This window comes from Pinus tabuliformis, chromosome Q (genome assembly GCF_031772625.1).
Source record: "Pinus tabuliformis cultivar Carrire ecotype Pingquan chromosome Q, CPIR1, whole genome shotgun sequence".
NCBI lineage: Eukaryota > Viridiplantae > Streptophyta > Pinopsida > Pinales > Pinaceae > Pinus > Pinus tabuliformis.
Genome location: NC_142296.1, coordinates 1,285,281,409 through 1,285,298,031, shown reverse-complemented (window position 1 = coordinate 1,285,298,031; position 16,623 = coordinate 1,285,281,409). Strand labels below are relative to the sequence as shown.

Sequence of the window (16,623 nt, the reverse complement as noted above, 5' to 3'; positions counted from 1 at the left end):
TCTTGCAGTCTTTGGAGTCTATCTCTACTTATTGTTTGGATTTCAAATTTTGATGTCTATTTCTACTTATTTTTTAGCTTTCTATTTTTGGGGAAATGATGCATTTTTTGTGTGGTTTCTTGTGCCATTTGGTAATTTCATGTTGTTGGTTTGGATCAGAAATGGTTTTTCTACCCTAGTGTGGTGAATCCAGTAATATAGTTGATCACATCTATGGTTGTGCAAGTGATTATTAAATCTCTAACACTTTTTGTCTATTCTTCTTTTCATTTTTAGGTACTCCATTAGAATGATTCTTGCATAGACTAAGAAGAGGAAAATCATAATCATATGCAATCTCTATTGTGTATGCTTTCTCATGTATGTTTGAACATCAAAACAACCCATTACAAAACATGAATTTTGTTATATTTATATTCATATGGTTTTGTTGTCTTTGATGTCCAGTTGAAAATGTATTCAGTCTGTGCATGTAGAACACCCTAAAACTATAAATAAAGATGAAGCTATTGTAAATGTGCACTGATATTTTGTATCATACAACTTTACATTAGTGGTACTCTAGTCACCATATCTAGTAAAAAACATAGAGGTAGAATTTAAGGGTGACCCTTAAGGAGTAGTCAAACTTAATTTCAATGTTTTAGACCCAGTGTGGGTGATTGTGCTACCAAATACAAATGCCATCATTTTATCCTCTTGCCATTGGTTTCTAAATTCAAGTGTCTACGTTATGAAATATGAGGTGGTCGGTTGTCACAAGTGTTAAGAAATTAAATCCAAGAAATTGGGCTTCTATCTTTCCTTCAGACATGTTATTCAAGATGCACTTAATGGGATCAACTCATTATTAGGATTCAAAGGCATTGCCTTCTTGCAAAAATTCATAGTAGACCATTTTGAAAATAGCTAGTGGGGCTCAAGAGGAACATGCAATAGGACAGTTACCTAAAAAAGGATGAGGTAAATGTCAACAATGTTGAGAAAGAGATGCACAAGATAGTTGTGGATGAATTCAAGTATGGAACAAAGGAAGAAGCTCCAATGGTCCAATCAAAAAGCTGGTTCATACATACTGCAATCCACTTAAGCCAGATGGGAAACCAGACAAATAAAGGGACTTTGATTTTATGTCAAAGAGAATAAATAATAAACCTATTCCAATTGACTACCTGCATTGGTGATTGTCTTGCCCAATTGTTACATAGAATGAAATTTTACTGCAAATGAGCAAGGATATTTAATGATTTCCTTTCATAAATGTTATCCATGCTTCCTTTCCTTTATTCTATTTGAAATGGTTTTTACCTTAACATTAGTGCATCATTATTTTTTCCATAAGTAGAATTAGGAGCTAAATTACAAAGAGCCCATTATTTCATTATGTTCATGGAAAGTTGCATGTAGGATTATCATGTTCCTATAACACATGTTGAATTTCATATTTAGAAGGTTCAAACAATTTATTAATGCTATATTGTCATTGTAATATGCTATCAAAGTTATACAGATAGAAAACATAGAGCTTTTTATGGGTGTTTACAGTGGAAAACAACTATTGGTAAAATTGTCAATGATTTTGTTTCATAACATTCTGGCAGATACTCGACTTTGCAGGGTGTTGGCTTAGGGGGTCCTAACCCAGGTTTAGAGTTAGTTGTGCCAAACAAATCCCTACACTACTGGCCCTTTCAGCATCAATCCGAGGTGCATGGACTGAAGTCTCACCTAAAGCAGTATGAGGGGATGCTGGAACTAAGTTTCTGCACCCATAGATCAGTGTGATGTTCTTATGCGACCTAGATATACCTTTGCTTAGATCTTTGAGCGCTTATGGCTTACAGTGGTAACTTCCTTGAATCAGCTTCTAGACCTCTGTGAAGGTCTACGACTGGCTTTTGCGTACCCTAAACAAGTGATTTAGCTACTTACGTGCACCATAGATTACCCCTAGAAGAGTATTTACTCAGATCCACCTAAGTGTTCGATAACTTTAAGAGACAATGTTATAATCTTTGCCTAATCACTTAACATTAATTGTGTTCTAATAATATGATGAATCAAGTAATACATCATTATTTTATAAAGACATCATTTCATCTCAGCATATATCACAATCATACATAACATAAGTAAAGAGCCAAAACATAGGAATTTATGTAATAATCTTCTTTATTGATATTCACTATATGTTTACAGACTCAATATTTCTCTGTGCACTCAGCTACAGGGGTTCGCGCACTCAGCTGCGGAGACTACTCTAGGCCTCTCCAAACTCAGCTATAGATCCTTTCTCTCCTCTAAGACTTCTATCTTTGCGCTAAACTTCTTCATTTGTACCCATATAATTCTTACTTTCTTGCCTTAGACTCTCTAAGACACTCCTATTTATCCAATCCCATGGTCCACAAACTATGGGCAGATCTCAAAAGCTGACTCAACTTTACATAAGGAAGGGTAAAAACCCTTTTTGACTCCTAACTAGCTACGCGCTTTGCAACCACAATTTGTGGAGAATTTTCAACTTTTTACATCAAAATGTGGGATTTTTTCACAAAACTGACCCCAGGGTACCCTATCCCAATAGGTCCCCAACACAAAGGTCATCGCTTGCCCCCAAGTCACTCAGTTGGCACAGTGATCTTGCTATGAAGATCCCTAAACTCTACCTGTACAACTGCGACTTCAACCGCGCTCTATGTGGACACCTAATTCACTTTCTCTACGAGCTGCTTTGTTGTTATTCCTTCACCGACTCGCTTGATCTTCTGTTGTGTAGTCTACAAGTTCACCAATTTTTCTTGTATGTTGGATGAAACTAGGTAGGCTTCATCCAACCAAGGTTCTAACCTGGTCTTAAATACTGCTTCCTTTTTCTATGTTGCTTCCACCTGTGTAAGGAGCTTCTTAGGATCCTGTAGCTTGGTGAGGCACTGTGCTGTAGCAATGGTGTGCATTGTCGCCCTTACTTCATCGTACTGCTGCTGAAGCTCACGGATCCGGGTATTCAATATTTGAATTGTGGGATCCTCCTGTAAGCTCATCACTACTTCCATGGCTTGCTCAAACAAATGTGTACAATTAGCAATCATGACATCCATAGTGGCTAATCCTTCCTTGATGGCAGTTTCACGTTGTTCCCTAACTTCTGGTGGAGTCAAAGGTTGTGACTTAAGCTCTAGTTCTGTGATTTTCATATTAAGCTAGAACTGAACTCTAGCCACCTCTACCTTAGCATCGTGGACAACCACTGCAAGTTTCCTGATCTTGGCCTCAAGCAGTGCCTCCTTAGGTATGTGCAACTTCGACACTATCTTGCAATCCTTTGCAACCGCAGCCGCTAGCTAGGTGCTTTGCGCATGGATCATCTCTTTTTCCTTCAGGGCCTCCATCTTTTCGACAAACATTTGCTCATTGTTCACCCAATATTGACTTATTAGGCTCAGAGTGTGTTGCTCCTGTGCTCGTAACTCCATTGTCACACATGTTTGCAGTGTGTGAAGATATTCATTGGGGAGTGTTGCAAGTTTGAGGCCAATGTTCTTCAGAGTACTCACGATGACCTTGTCATCGGCCAATTCCGCACTCAAGGACCCTTCTGGTAGAATGACTGCCTGAAGATCCACTGACCTAACCATCTCGGGAGCTTGACTGGTCCCTGGTGTCAGGCTCGTCTGTGCGGTAATCACATACCTTGTGGCGACCTAGATCCTATTGGTCTGGATTTGCAATTTGTGCAGATCATTATGAATAGTGCCTAGCGACTGCAGGGGTTGTTGTTCGAACTACTACAACCGTTTTGTAGTGGTGTCACACACTTCATCCTTGATTTAGTCAATATTGCCTTCTATGAGTGTAATGGGATTGAGTGGTGGCTTCGTCACTTTTGAATTCTTTCGAGGACCCCCTTTCTGCTGTTCCCTGTACCTCTTCACCCGGAATGGAATGCTGTTATGAAACCAGCTCAAGAAAATATAGAAAAGATAAATCCACGCCTTAGAATTCAGCCTCTTCGAGGGGGCAACCTCCTTTACATTACATAAATGAACAATTCTTGGATGATACAAATGACAAAACCTCCTTTCTATATATAGGAGTCTAAGGAGTCACAATATAATCCAGCCGACCTAACAATAATAATATAAAGCCACAAAAATAACAATAGAGGGATTCTAAGGGGCACATAAATAACAATATGGGGGTAATAGGGGCACAACAATATAAATAAGGGGTATAACTACAATAGTAATAGGGTAATCACTAGTATTATAGGGACCCAACATGCCCCTCTCCTTCAAAAAAGTGTTGTCCTCAACGCTTGAGCAGTTCTGGATACTTCTACATAAAATTCTCATCCTCCCATGTGGAATCTTCAGCGGATAAGTTCTTCCACTTGATAAGATACTCTGAAATTGATCGATTTCGTAGCTGTCGAGTTCTTGTTTCTATGACTGCTTCCGGTTCCAATATAATTTTTCCTTCCTCGTCAAGTTCTGGAAATATTGTTTGAACTGGGAGCTTTTTGCCTATAACCTTCTTTAAACATGAAACATGGAAAACTGGGTGCAATCGAGAAGCTGCAGGAAGCTCCAATTTGTATGCCATAGTACCAATCTTTTCCAACACCTTGTACGGACCATAATACTTTGGTGATAATTTATTATCCTTCTTAGCTTGCTTTAGGGACATTTGCTTATATGGTTGTAGCCGTAGGAATACCCAATCACCTACATCAAAACTTCTTTCACTGCGATGTTGATCTGCCTGTTGTTTCATTCTATTTTGTGCCAACACGAGGTTATCCTTTAAGAGTTGGAGGACTTGTTGTTGATGTTCGATGTGGTGTTCCACTACCTGAACCTTAGAATTTTCTCTTAAATATGATGTGATTGATGGTGGTTGGTACCCATAAAGTGCCATAAATGGGGTCATTTTTGTTGTTGTATGGAAGGAAGTGTTATACCACCATTCAGCCAGAGGCAACCATTTGACCCATTGTGTCTGTTTATCAGATACAAAGCAACGAAGATATCCTTCCAAACATTTGTTTACTATCTCAGTTTGCCCATCAGATTGAGGATGATAAGATGAGCTATGAGCTAACTGAGTACCAAGACAAGAAAATAATTCTGTCCAAAAATTTCCAGTGAAAATGGGATCTCTATCACTTACAATAATCTTTGGGTTTCCATGTAGCTTTTGAACTGTTTCCATAAATGCAGTAGAAACTGTACTGGCTTTAAATGGATGTGATAATTCACAAAAGTGTGCATACTTGGTAAGTCTATCAACTACCACCATGATGACACTCTTTCCCTCAGACTTGGGTAAACCTGTGATAAAATCCATTGAAACCTCCTCCCAACATTGGCTTGGAATGGATAAAAGTTGTAATAGACCCGGTGTCTTAATTGTTTCAACTTTATTTTGTTTGCAAACCAAACATTCCGCCACAAACTTTTGAATATCTGATTTAAGGCCATCCCAAAAAAATTTCTTCTTAACCCTGTGGTAAGTTTTTAAAAATCCTGAGTGCCCTCCTAAGGGAGAAGTGTGCAATTCCATAAGAATCTTTTGTTTTAGCTGGGAATTCTTACAGAGGTATAAGCGATCTTTGTACCATAATGAATCATTTTGCCAGCTAAATGTATCAGAAGTACTGGAATCTTGTTGTAGCTTTTGAATAAGTGCCCACACTTCTTCGTCATTCTTCCATTCCTCCTTTGCTTCGTTTATCCAATCTGGTTGGATAATAGAAATGGCACACAACAATGCTTCCATATCCTCATCCTTTCTTGAGAGTGCATCTGCCACCACATTTTGCTTCCCTTTTTGTAGATGATTTCAAAGTCATAACCCAACATCTTTGTGACCCACTTTTGTTGCTCTTCAGAGGATAATCTTTGTTCTAAAAAGTATTTAAGGCTATCATGATCCGTTTTTACCTTGAAGTGTCTTCCCATTAGGTAGGGTCACCATTTCTTAAGTGCATGGAGTATTGCCAACATTTCCTTCTCATAAATAGCTTTGCTTAAAAACTTTCCCTTGATTGGACGACTTTCAAAAGCAATGGGTCTTTCATCTTGCATTAAAACAGCACCAATTCCATTTCCTTAAGCATCACATTCCACAATAAAGGTTTTTGTGAAGTCCGATGTAGCTAAGACCGGTGCTTGGCACATTGCCTCTTTAAGATGTTTAAAGGCCTTTGTTGCTTCCAGAGTCCATGAAAATGAATCTTTCTTCAATAATGTTGTTAGAGGTGCTGCTATTCTCCCATAATTCTTAACAAACTTGCGATAATACCCTGTCAACCCAAGAAATCCTCGCAGATGCTTTATGGATGTGGGGATTTTCCATTCCTTAATGGCTTTAATTTTGCTAGGGTCTACCTTAACTCCTTCATGAGATACAATATGACCCAAATATTCCACCTCCTGGACTCCAAAGAAACATTTGGATCTTTTTGCATATAATTGTTTCTCCTCCAATAGTTGTAGCACCTTGTCAACATGTTCAACATGATCCTTCCAAGACTTGCTGTAGATTAGTATATCATCAAAAAATACTAACACAAATTTTCTAAGGAATGGTTTGAAAATTGAATTCATCAAACCTTGAAATGTTGAAGGTGCATTGGTAAGGCCAAAAGGCATGACCAAAAATTCATAATGACCCTCATGAGTTCTAAATGCCGTTTTCAGAATGTCTTCAATCTTCATTCTGATTTGATGATATCCCGAACGAAGATCCAACTTGGTGAAGTAAATTGATCCATGCAATTCATCCAGTAATTCATCAATGACAGGAATGGGGAACTTATCTTTAATAGTGAGCTTGTTGAGCTCCCTATAATCTGGACACATGCGCCATGATCCATCCTTCTTGTGCACCAATACTACTGGAGTTGAGAAAGAACTTTGACTCGGTTGAATTATACCAGCCTCTAGCATTTCTGCAACCATACGTTCAATTTCACTTTTTTGGACATATGGATATCTGTACAGCCTGATGTTTGGAGGAACACTTCCTGGAATCAGATGAATAGCATGATCATGATCACGCATAGGTGGGAGACCTTTGGGAGTCTCAAATACCTTGGAATGATTGTCCAGGACATTTTGGAGATCTGGAGAAATAGATGATTCCAATGTGGAAACATCTAGCGAACATAATTGTGCAATTACACCTCTTTGCTCCTTTTTTAGAAGCTTTGTCATGCCATTAGAGCTTATTATCTTTCCTGGTTTCCCTGCAATACCCCTTAATTCAACTTCCTTTCCTTCCACAGAAAATTTCATGAAAAGTTCTTGAAAATTAAAAGCTATTGTACCCAAGGATTGTAGCCATTGGACTCCTAGTACAACATCAGCACCTCCCATTGGAATGGAAAGCATTGGGCTAGTCAATACATATTCTCCCATGGATAGCTTGATATTATGGCACTTTCCAGAACAATTTATTGTTCCTCCATTTGCAATCATCACTTGACACTCTGGTGTTGGATATAGGAAGCAATTCAATTCTTTTGCTACCCTACAATGAATAAAATTGTGGGTGCTTCCTGAATCAATCAACACTATTACCTTTTTCTTCTTGATTTGTCCTTCTATCTTGATGTTTTGAGGAGTGGTAATTCCCGCCAATGCATTACAAGATATGGTCGGATTTATTTGTTCTTCATATAGGCTTTGTTCCTGGAATATATCCTCTTCTTTTGACCTTTCTTGCTCCTTTTCTTCTTCCTCTTCACAATCTATGTAGAATAATTTCTTCTCAGCACACTTATGACCTTTTGTGTATTTTCTATCACAATTGTAACAAAGCCCTTTTTCTCTTTTTTCTTCCAATTGTTGCGGTGTCAACCTTGTAGGTTGTGGAAGACTATGGGCAACAACACTTCTGTCTTTATAGTTGTGAATGGTATGCTTCCTAGTTGCCACAATTTTGCTTTCCATTTTTCTTGCTAACCTGAATGCCTTCTCTAACGAATCAGGTTCCCAAAGGCGCACATCATGTTGGATATTATCCTTTAAAGACGCTATGAACACATCAATCCTATGCTCCTCTGGAATATCTTTTACCCTTATGTTCAATTTTTGGAACTCCTCAATGTGCTCCATTATTGAACCCTTTTGTTTGAGACTTATCAATTGGCTAAAAAAAGTGTTGCTTTTTGTATCCTCATAATGTGTTATCAATTCTTCCGTAAAAATTGCCCAAGTGATAAATTGTTTACGAGAACAAAGCCATTGATACCATACAAACTGATTTGGTTCCAAATATAAAGTTGCCATACGTACCTTTTGTGTGTTTTGCACATTATTGAGATCGAAGAATTGCTCCATCTCTAATATCCATGTGGTGGGATCCTTGCCATCAAACTTCCTCATATCGATTTTTGGAACATGGTGAGTCTTCGATCCAAAATTAGCGTCTATGGTATCATGATTAACATTTCTTTTGTTCTCATCATGAGTTTCCTTTACTACCTTTTCACCATTAGTGACACTTTCTTGTAGCAACTTCTTCAATTCTTCCATATCTGTCTTCAAATATATCTTCAAATCTGCCATGTCTCTCTTCAAATCTGTCTTCGAATCATCCATCTTAGCTTCCATGCCCTTTATCTTAGATTCCACGCCACTTATCTTAGCTTCTGTTAGCTTTTGTGAGCGTGACATTTGTTGCACTTGTTGTTGTAATCTTGATATATCATGTAGCATTTCTTCTTCTTCTTCATGAGTCATGCTAGAGCTTTCAGGTTCCTTACTAGGTGTTTTCATTTTCTTTCCTCAGGGCATCAGTTACCGATAATAATCCTTTACTATGCCCTTTGAATTCCATTAAACCAAGCTTACACAAAAATTTTAAAAAAACTACACGCCTTTTTTCACTTTATAGAAGCCTGATATTGAATCTAATTTATCTCTGTAATTTCGAATCATCCAATTCTGAAATTGATACCTACAGTAGCCCTCTGCGTCCTCTTTCCAATGCCACAAGTCTGAGCCAAATTGGATTCTCCAAGGAAGAGTTATGTGAAATCTCCCACAGTGACTTGCTTTTAGACTAGTTCAGTAGAGCGAACGTGTACGACGTGCCACGAGTCACTGTTTCAACCTTTCAATCTAAAACACACATACACGAAACTACAGTCCGTCCTCTTTCTGTACCTTTTTACGAAATTTCAATCCGATCCTCAGAGAGAGAGTTATGACGATTTTCCCCAGGTCACCTGTTTTGAATGTAATTCAGGAGTTTGCAAAAAGGCCAACTTCCTCAGATCATATATCCGAAAATATGGCACGAAAAGCTCTGAAATTCAGACCCAAGGTTCAGCGCCAATTCTTCTCAAACGGGTTTCTTTTGCTACTTCTGAAACATCACAAAAACAAAGTTATAGCGAAAATTCCACGATGACCTGTTTGGAGCAGTGAAACCCTAGAATCCAAAGCTCTGATACCAAATGTTATGAAACCAGCTCAAGAAAAGATAGAAAAGATAAATCCACGCCTTAGAATTCAGCCTCTTCGAGCGGGCAACCTCCTTTACATTACATAAATGAACAATTCTTGGATGATACAAATGACAAAACCTCCTTTCTATATATAGGACTCTAAGGAGTCACAATATAATCCAGCCGACCTAACAATAATAATATAAAGCCACAAAAATAACAATAGAGGGATTCTAAGGGGCACAGAAATAACAATATGGCGGTAATAGGGGCAAAACAATATAAATAAAGTGTATAACTACAATAGTAATGGGGTAATCACTAGTATTATAGGGACCCAACAAATGCACTATCCTTCATCACTGCCACTGCCCTGCTCTGACTATTCTTCTTCCTTGGTCTGAGGTGAAGAGGATTTACTACTTCACTCGAAGTCACACTATTCCTATTCAGCCTGCTGCTTTGTAGCACGCTCCTTTTCTAGCCGGCCCTTCTCCTCGACATCCTTACTTCGCTTCTCAAGCAACTTCTGGACCACCTACTTTGTTGCCTCCTTCTTCTTCTTCTCTGCAGAACTCCCTATGCCTTTGCTGATACCTACAGCTAGATCGGAGGGAGAGTGCCAATCTGCCAGCCAATGCTTGATGACTTCCTAAATTGCATCATCCATGGTAAGATAGAGTAGACCAAACGACTTCTATTGCGGATCTTTCCATGCCCTGATATACACGCGGTGAAAGTTTACCTTGAACTCCATGTACTTCGACAACTACTCATACATAATCAATCAATTGAGGTCGTTGGTTGATGGCCTTGCGAATGCTTGCCTCCATCAAAAACCATATTTTTTTTGTCTCCATGACTCGTGCGGAGTCCTTCATGGCCCAAAGGGAGGCAAACTATGTAGCATCCATCAATCCTTTATCCAAGGGAGGAAGCTCACTATCCTCCGGCAGCTCCCAAGCAACTAGCACAATGGAGAGCAGCAACCACACGCAGTGGAAGGTCTTGCTCGCATCCTAAGCCTCGTGACAATTTGTAAGGAACTTGCTGCAAAGGTAGTGTGACCAGTTAAATTGCATGCCCTTCATGCACTGTGTAGCTAACGAGATCATGGGCGCTAGAACCTTGTCCATCCGACACTCCTCATGAATTTACTAGCTAATATCTGTGTGGCTATTTGTACTGAGGGGTCAGCGATGGATGTTATGAAGAACCCGTGTGGATTCTTGACTAGGTCAAATTTCTTCTTCATCTTTTTTGCCAAGTCACACTCACTGGTCTTTCCGCCAAACTCCTTGGTCAGATTCAAGCTTGAATGGGGCAGGAGAGTGATTCGATGAATAAGCATGTCCATGATGGGGATAGGTGCACTCAGCCATAAACACCCATCATGCACTAGATTCAGCAGTTGCTTGATGAAGGTGATATTGATATTGGATTGGTGATAGTGGGGCACCCATAGTAGGTTCAACAACCACAATTGATTTACTCCACAAATCCACTCAACTAGCTCCAACGGAGTGACATCTGATTCTTTGTAATACACCCGCTTCATGTAATTCTCTGCTGCAAGTTGGGGAAACCTTTCATGGTTAGCCAAACCCCAGAATTCCATTTTTAAATGGGGAACCCACGCCAGGTGTGGGCCTTCAAAGGTGATGCTTTCTGGTAGCAAGGGCGTGTTAATGAGGAATTTCACTGTGTCTGGGTCATTGGTGACCTTCACCTTTCCTTTACGCGGAGGGATATAATCTGGTAACTTGGAGATAGGATCCATGCCCTCAGCATCTATATCCTCCGCATCCTCTTTTGCCTCTAAATCTACCAGCTTCTCCTTATCCTTCACTAGCGGCTTATCTTTCTTCTAGGCCTGGCTACAAAGTTCTTTCACGATGACTCATGCACTGGCATCGAATACTTATTCTTGTATTTATTTGGCTTGGGGTTTTCACGCACTAGTGTAGGCTTCAGCCTAGGTGACCTCGGCGCCGTAGGCACAAGAAGCCAGAGCCTCCATGCGCATAACTTTTGCAGCTACTGCTTTGGAGGCAACCATTCCTCCGGTGCTTGCAGTCTCACCTGGTCATGACATAGTGCTGAGAATAAACTACTGGGTATCCTTAGGTAAAGTATCAAACACAGAGCTTGCGACCAAATCTGTGAAAAACTGAGGATTCATAAACAACGGACAACACAACTCAAAAATTCTAAGGATGAAAAGTGTTCTTTGCTGGATGGCCATGCGTAATTTATAGGTGAATTTGAATTGAAATCCGACCTTCCCCCCCAAAATCCCTCCATTAATGCTAAATTGGTGGTAGATCTTCAAAGATTTTAGCCTTAAATGCCGCCCCCTGCTCCTTTTAACCATCTCTTAGCTGTCAAATCATTAACAGTGACTATAACGGTTATTTTCTAGCTATGTTGTGCGGAATCTTCCTTTATAGCATAACTCCCTCCATGTCGCTTCTGGTACTGTGAAATCACACCTTTTCGTGAGGCCCTCCTGTTGCATAGCTCCAAAAACCAGGCAGCATAGTTTAGAGTCCCATGCTCTCTTGTAGCTTCCTGGAGCACTAAGACTGTGCTACCATCATTTAGTCATTGAGCTAGATCCCCTGTGTATGGCTTCAACCAGCTTTCATTTATCCTTTCCAGAAATGGTTCTCCATTCAACTTCACAACCTGAACTACGCCACCATATGTATTCTTTGATGACATATTGCCCCAACCAGTGCATCTAAGAAACTTAGCGAACTTAATATCATATAATAAAACCAAGTCAATTATGTTGAAGGTACACATTTTGATGTGACAATCATGCCAAGATTTTTCACATTCCTTCTAGACCTGCTGATGGAATCCAGTCAAAAACCTATCTTCTTTGAGCTCCATTATCTGTGTGAGCCATTCTTCCAAGGCTCCACAGTTTTCCATTCCTGTGAATGTTGCTATGCAGAGACTAGGCACAATATATTCCATACGCATCACAACCTATACACTATAGACCAATTGGAAAGGCATCTGACCTGTTAGCTTTTTGCAAGTAGTCCTGTATGCTCATAATACCACTAGTACTTGCACGTCCCAATCATTCCACTATGCATTGCAAATCTTCGTCAGCGCATTCTCCAATATCTTATTGAAAGCCTCAATTGTTCCATTGGCTTGAGGATGATATGGTGTACTTTTCTGATGGTAAAACTAGAACTCTTCTATCAGCACACTGATCGTTTCACTGAGAAAATGTGTACCATGATCACTCATCAATAAGTTCGAGCAACCAAACCTAGTCAACACATATTCAAATGAAAATTTTTCTACTATTGCCCCTGTAGACTCCTTCATAGGTCGTGCCTCTGCCCATCTGGTGAGATATTCAGTCGCGGTGATGATATAATGCGCACCTGTTTTATTTCCTAGGGATTGAATCGTTCCTACAAAATCAATTGCCCATTTCTCAAATGGCTGCAAGGATAGTTGTGGATTCGGAGGAATCTCATCTCTCCGCGATAGTCTACCCGTTCTTTGACATGCATCGTATGCCCTACAATATGCTTTAGAAATTTATGCAGCATTAGCCACCATAACCCAGCATGTAAAACCTTCTGCATTGTTGCTTTTCCTGCATAATGCCCTCCTGCAACTCCTCCATGAGCTTCAATGAGGATACTATTTCATTCAAAACCAAGCACATATCATTGAAGTATCTTGTCCAATCCCATCTTATACAAATGTTCGACAATTACGGATAAATGTGTTGTGCGCACGACCAATTCTTTCTTCTACTGGCTGGTGTATCCTTCTGGAGCTGTCCCTGTAGTCAGAAAGTGGATAATATCTGCAAAGTGGTTATTCACTATGTGCACCATGAAGAGATACATATCAGGCAACCCTTCCTCTAAATTAGTAGGTTCCTCTCCTATCTCGATGTGCAACAAATGGTTAGGTCCTACATTCAACCTTCCGCGCTAGACAATTACCTCAAAGTCGTATTCTTGAAACAACAATAGCCATCTGCATATCTTCCCCCCTAACACTGGCTTATTGACTAGGTACTTCAAGGCAGAATGGTCTATGTACATTTTGAAATGCTCAGCCAACAGATAGTGCTTGAACTTTTGGAGCGCGTACACCATAGCCAATCCTTCACACTCTATTGTGAAGTAATTCTTCTCAGACTTTGACAATTTTCTGCTTGCAAATGCTATAGGGTGATCCAGTTCTCCTTCAGCGGGTTGTGTCAGCACTTCTCCCAATGCAATACACGAGGGATCATCGTGCACATGGAATTCTTTATTCCAGTCTAGGAAGACAAATATCAGTGCAATAACCATCCTTTCCTTCAAAACAACTAGACTGCGCCGACATTATTCATCCCAATAGAATGTAGCATCCTTCGCAACTTCTCCATGGTCGCGGTAATTTGAGCATAAGCCTTGATAAACTTTCGATAGTACCTAGTACGGACTAGTGTTGTACACAACTGTTTAACACTCCTTGGGGCTTCCAAATTGATTATTATCACGATCTTTGCAGGGTCCACCATGAGTCCTTGCCTGCATACCACATGACCCAACAAAATCCCAAAGGGGACACAAAACAAGCACTTCTTCAGGTTCAACGCAATCTGATACCTTTGGCATGTATCCAACATTAAGTGCAGACTGGCTAGATGGCGCTTTGTTAGCCCAAACACTGTCCATTCATCAAAATATACCTCCAAGAATTTTTGAATAAACTCTTTGAATGCAGTGATGACTATGCAAAAGAATATTGACGACACATCCTTGAGTCCGAAGGGCATCACCGTATATTGAAAATACCCCCATTCCGTCATGAAGGTTTTTTTACTCCTATCTTTTGGTGCGATCTTGATCTGATGGTATCCAGAGAACCCATCAGTAAATGAGTAGGCCTCCTATCCTCCAACATTTTCTAGGACCTTGTCAGTAAATGGTGTCAGGAAAGGATCATGGACACAAGCATCGTTAAGATTTCTTAGATATACACAAATCCTTATCTCATCCTTCTGTTTATTTTCCTAAACTACCATTGGGCTAACCCAATCAGATTCCTCCACTGGTTCAATAATACCTACTTCAAGCATCTTGTCCAACTCCAAGCAGACCTTTTCTTTATATTTTGGATTAAGGCGATATGCCTTTGCTTAACAGGCTTCGCGTCCATTTTCAAAGTTATTTTCATCACTCCCAAATCACTTATGATGCCTTTCAAGTCAAAAAAATTTGTAGGAAAAATATCCTAGTACTCGCAGAGTAACTCAACAACTTTATCCACTGTGGCATCATCCCAATAATCCCTGATCTTCGCGAATTTAGGCTCCATTTTAGTACCAATGTTTACCTTCTTAGCCTTTAGTAGCACTGTGATATCCGGGTTCTCTATTTGAAAACCTTCAACCTTGCAGTGGCATTCCGCTTCTGGGATATTGATATTCCTTGGATCTTCATCCTCCACTTCAACAGTCATATTATAGCATTCCAATGCATGGCGCAACTAGGTGCTCCAATCTGGTTGAACCAATTCCAAAGGATCCTGTGGAATTCAGAAGATCACTTCCTTAACCTCTTGTAGTGCCTCATCAATTCTTTCAAATCCTTCTTCAAAGCTGAAGGTAATCAAGAATTCTTCTCTTTATATGTCCCACTCCGTAGTGTTGTGGTAAAGCTCTGTTTCCAAATACCAATTCATAGGGATTATATCTAGAGTTTGATATAACAAGTGCACCCATTCTCGCTGCAGCTTCATTCCATACACCTTAGTCCCTTTGGCCAAATGATTGCACAGATCATTCCTCCCATCATACTTCTTAGTTAACCGTACTTTAGGACAACCAAATCGCATCCTCATCATCCTCTTGTAATTGTGCCACTCATCAAAGTTGTCGTTGTGCGTACCCCAACATCGAGCGGGTGTATCGCGCAATGCAAAATCCACTGCCCCCGATGACACACAGCACAGTGATTTGTTCATCATGTTGCAGTGCAGTGTGGATACTTTGTGCAACCTATTTTGCCAATGTTCCAATTCTTCATCTCAATCTAGGTAGAAAAACTTTTACAATCCCATGCAATTCGTCCATCAATTGTCGGATTAACCTAGTCTTGGTCTCACACTATTATTTTATAGATTTGATCCAAATCATCATCACTTTCCTCATAGTCGCAGACTAGTTCAGTATAGCGCGGTCCTTCTGTAGGATCCAATGGTACTACAACATGGAGCGATTTCCTTTCAAATGACATTGTCTGCTTCGTCAAATTGATGACCTCATTCATGTCGATAGCCCAATCAATTCCTAGGAGTGCAGGGTATGGGTTGCTATCATCAACAATCTCTATCACTTCAAAATCAGCCAATGCGCTCACACCTTCTATATCTACAGTGACTCCATTAAATTGTCCCATAGGGATAATCTTTTGCTGGTTCGCCATCCTCAGTTGAATCAGAGACCATTGTAGTGTAGGTCTCCCCATTATTCCTGAGGTCCATTTAGGCAATACGTTTGCATCAGACCTCAAATCCAAAATAACTTGGTCCATCTCATAGTCTCCTATTTGCGTGGTAAGCCTCATCTCAGGCCCTGTTCTTGCCTTATGCTTACCAATATTTCTGACTACGCGGGGTCCATTAGGAGCATTATCCTTAACATCAAACTTGTTTATCAACTCCTGTAGTCCTTTCATAGACTTGTTATCACATAGTAGTTTCATACAAGTTTCCAAGAAGGTGGTAAGAACAAAAGGGTCAACCTCTACAAGACGTTTGTCCTAACTTCCTGAGGTACTGACCTCAACAAAGCTTTTCTTCGCTTCCATGAACATTTCCTTCACATGATCCAGATCAAACTTAAACTCCTTTTCTGGAGCCTTACAGACCCATCCACCTTCTCTAGGTTGTTTTCCCTTATCGTCACTAGTCATGATCCCGCTTCGTAGCACTATATTCAAATTTGAGTCCTCTTCATGGGGCTCGACCCTCATCATCTGTAAGTTCTTGGTAGGATGCTGAGGTTGTGCCTTCTTCTGCTACATCTTGGCCATCAGCATAGGAAATTCTTAGATGGTGTGGTCAAACTGAGTGCAATATTGATAGGATGGGCATGTCTTATTTGTACACTCCCACGCGTAGTGTCC

General features: G+C 40.0%; 1 pseudogene; it reads left to right on the top strand.

Moving 5' to 3' along the window:
* Positions 1 to 330: 330 nt before the first annotated feature.
* LOC149224534 (protein trichome birefringence-like 24) lies at positions 331 to 1,244 on the top strand (annotated as a pseudogene).
* Positions 1,245 to 16,623: the final 15,379 nt, after the last annotated feature.